Source organism: Octopus bimaculoides, chromosome 3 (assembly GCF_001194135.2).
Source record: "Octopus bimaculoides isolate UCB-OBI-ISO-001 chromosome 3, ASM119413v2, whole genome shotgun sequence".
In the NCBI taxonomy this organism is placed as follows: domain Eukaryota; kingdom Metazoa; phylum Mollusca; class Cephalopoda; order Octopoda; family Octopodidae; genus Octopus; species Octopus bimaculoides.
In genome coordinates, this window is record NC_068983.1 from 68,646,816 (window position 1) to 68,651,140 (window position 4,325).

The 4,325-nt window shown below is 36.3% G+C and overlaps 1 protein-coding gene across 2 annotated transcripts in view; it reads right to left on the minus strand.

Moving 5' to 3' along the window:
- Positions 1–4,325, minus strand: part of LOC106872091 (uncharacterized) — a 30,572-nt gene that overhangs the window by 19,076 nt on the left and 7,171 nt on the right. The gene's annotated exons all lie outside the window — the stretch shown is intronic.

Consider the following 4,325-nt stretch of genomic DNA (forward strand, 5'->3'; position numbering starts at 1 on the left):
TATATAATGTATGGTGAATTTATGGAAAGAAGCCCCATAAAATTCATCAATTTATTTAAAAATGGAGGAGACAAGTTTATTATGGGACTTCTTTCCATAAATTCACCATACATTATATACAAGTATTACTTTCATATCTTCGCAAATGTAAGCCTGTAAACTACCAGCAAAATATGAAGAATCAACATTAGAATTCTTTTTTGGAAACCTCCAAATTAAAGGATGAATCTACATTCAACCTTTTTACACACACACACATATATATATCTATACACACACACACGGCAGGCTTCTTTCAGTTTCCGTCTACCAAATCCACTCACAAGGCTTTGGTCAGCCCGAGACTATAGTAGAAGACACTTGCCCAAGGAGCCACCCTGAAACTATATATATATATATATATATAATGCTTTTTAATTAATTCAGTCTAATTTCAGAGATCTCAAGTTGTTAATTAGGTTAAATCTTATATCTATATAACAACAACAACAATAATAATAATAATAATAATAATAATAAAAGATATAACGAATTAAATTGAGACTTTGAGAGGCCCTCGAGCTGTGTGAATAGTTTAGCTTATACTTAAATCCGATCAATAGCATGCATACTTACATATGCACACCTCTGTACACCAAATTACTGCTGCCACGTAATTTGTGTGTGTGATGTTATTTTTCTTAATTGTTTAACTCTGTTCTATATTTAATCATATAGACTAATGTCACAGCTCCAAACATCCTATTTGTTGAGCACTTTGTGATATTATGCTTCAGATTAAGTAGTCAGAATGTGTTAATGTTCAACAAGCTGTATATTCACATATACATAACCTTGGATTTCACACACATACAACTGCTTGTTGCATATTCACATACACATGTAAGCTCACCTTTAAACATCTGCATTTTCCGTCATGGAAACTATACCCCCCACCCCCACCCGCGCGTGTGAAATCTAAGGTTAAATTAAGATTATTTTAATCAAGAACGAAACATTCACTGATGGGGTGACTTAATAGATTAAAATTTCGTTTAACTCAGACTTAAAATATGCATGTTTGAGTAAAGTGAATTTTCGAGTGCCAGTCAAAACGATTAGATAGACGTACCTAAGATCGCCGGCGAAGATAAAGAATGCGCACACCAGGTGGCTAGGGTGAGGTTTAGGGGCGTAGGTAAAGAATATGCGGATCTTTCTGATTTGACGGGTACCACTTGAAAGATCCGAATATGCACACCCGGTGTTTAGGGTTAGGGCTTTTGTTACGCCGAAAACGGGGTGGTGTGCGTATTCTTTACCTCCACCAAATCGCCACACACATACAAGTATGTGTGTACACATTTTAAGTTTAGATTTTCTACGTGTATTATCGCACCTTTAAATTTAAGCGCTTGTAATCGCAAACACATGTAAAGACTCGTTTATTTGTTTAAACACCAGTAACGTAAAATACACACACTAACTTGTTACCCATAAACTAGAATATATTCACATGCCTATATACACCTGAAAACAAGCACATCTTTGTTCTTACGTTTACAAATTTGTAAACATTGTATACACAGGGCGACCAAATAATCTTGATACATGGAAAATATCACTAATATTCTCGGTTTCTTTTTCTTCCGCAAATTGAATATGAGTTTATCCAAAGAAAAAAGAATAGAACTAGTATTACTGAGTGGACGAGAGGGATGGCCATATCGACAGGCAGCAGATGCTTTCGATGCACATCATCCCAGAAGAACCCTTATTGCCTTTCCCACAGTAAGGAAAGTGGTTAATAAATACAAAGAAATAAGCAGTGATTTGGATAAACCCCGTTCTAGCAGACCAACTGTAGCGGATAAATCGAAAGAAGCTGTCATGATTAAGATATCCAGACTTTTCACGGTTACACTGCAGTTAGCATAAACATCTGCATAACTACAACTGTAAAATATCATAGTTTCAATCACGAGCGCTTAATTGTGTGTTTGTGGAATCTTTTCTGTTTGGCTGCCACTATTTAAAATCTTCAATTTTGTTCCAATTCATTTCAAATTTGAAGCAATTTTGTATGCTCATTATTGGCATGAAATTCATTTTCGCCAAAAACCAATCGTAGGAGTGGCTGTGCGGTAAGTAGCTTGCTTACCAACCACATAGTCCAGGGTTCAGTCCCACTGCGTGGCACCTTGGGCAAGTGTCTTCTACTATAGCCTCGGGCCGACCAAAGCCTTGTGAGTGGATTTGGTAGACGGAAACTGAAAGAAGCCTGTCGTATATATGTATATATATATGTATGTGTTTGTCCCCCCAACATCGCTTGACAACCGATGCTGGTGTGTTTATGTCCCCGTAACTTAGCGGTTCGGCAAAAGAGACCGATAGAATAAGTACTAGGCTTCCAAAGAATAAGTCCTGGGGTTGATTTGCTCGACTAAAGGCGGTGCTCCAGCATGGCCACAGTCAAAAGACGGAAACAAGTAAAAGAGTAAAAGAGAGTAAAGAATAAATAAACAGTTAATAGCTTTTAAAGTTTGCAAATTTTGGGTAATTTTAACCAAATTTTTCTGGAACAAGTGAATTAGGTCTGCGATTCAGCATGAAAAATTACATCAACACACCAAATTTGAAAATTTTCACTTAATTTTAAAATGAGAATTTTGGAAAAAAGTAACACCAGTTTCATGCAGAGATACTCCAAAATATATTAACTACTATAGGAGGGATGGCGATAGAATGAGAGTTACTGGGAGAATGAGAGGCAATTTTCTATCTTACAATTAATTCATTAGTACCTGCTTGAAAGGTGAAGAACTTATTCAAAATTTGATGTTTGTGGTACATCAACTCTTTGGTGTAGAAACTAAGCTCATTATAAACTGCTCTTGTAATTTTTATGTTAAGGTTGCATACTTTAATCTGTAAGTACCAACCCTTTAGCAATATTCTTTGCCACGTAGAATTAGTGGAATCTCTATATTCTCATGTATGGGACATTAGCAACTCAACTATATCCGCTATGATTTCTTCAGATTCTATATCATATGTCAGTTTCATAATACCTTTCTGAATATGATATAGACTTTCTACTTGTGGAAAACTTGTAAAGGGTTTAACTCCGTTCCATGATTCAACTATGTTAACTTCAGCATCTATTATGTCAAACTTCTTCCAGAAGTCTTTAACTGTAGGTTTATTCTTCCTGTCAACTGTTTCCATAAGTTGTTTGAAAGTTTTTAGATAAGATACCTTTGATACAGCAAAAAAGTTGTATTCTTGGGGATATATTCTACTCTCACATTATCAGAAACTTCAATTACTCCTCTTTTAGTAATGGGAGCCTTTTCCTTTCCCTTTTTCCCTGTTCCTGTTTTTTGTCCTGCAAGTTACATAGCAACCTCACTAATGCCAGTAGTATGAAAAAAGCACCCAGTACACTCTGTAAAGTGGTTGCCATTAGGAAGGGCACCCAACCTTAGAAATTATGCCTAAGCTAACATTGGAGTTTAACACAAACTTGTAGTTCACCAGATCCTGTCAAAGTGTTCAATCCATGCCACATCATATGGACATCATATGACAATGGTGATGATGACTTTAGAATATATGTAAATGTGAAATCATGTAACCTGAGGCAACCAAAATGCAGGGGATATCTGTGTGTGTGTGTGTGAGCATCCATGGCAAAGTTGTCAAGAATTTCACATAGCAATCATGAAGTCCAGGGTTTGATCCTACTGAGTGACATCTTGTACATGTATCTTCTATATTCATTGCCTGCTTTGCCAACATATTCTGTACTGCACATGTTTGATAGATAAAATTCCAAAACTATCCCCTATTACTCCACTAGGGTCACCACTACACACACACACACACACACACATACATACCAAGTAAGAAACACCAGTCATGCCAGACGAAAAAGGCCACTTGGCTCTAACAATGTCCTTTTTATTATCATTAAACAAAGTGGCTCACAGCTAATTCCCATGTTCACCAAATTGTCTCTTTCTTTGCAGTGGTATATCTATGAAAAAAATGCTACAATGTGTGCCATTTCCAAGAATGAGACTCCTAATCCCTATCAAGTACCATCCTTTCATACTCACTCTCAACATCTCAAAGGTGATGAAGATGGTCATTAACAATTGTCTCTGAATATCACTCCTCCTTTAATGACCACATGAAGCCAGATCTACTGGAAATCTACTCTTTATAAAGCCAGATCTACTGGAAATCTACTCTTTATAAAGCCAGATCTACTGGAAATCTACTCTTTATAAAGCCAGATCTACTGGAAATCTACTCTTTATAAAGCCAGATCTACTGGA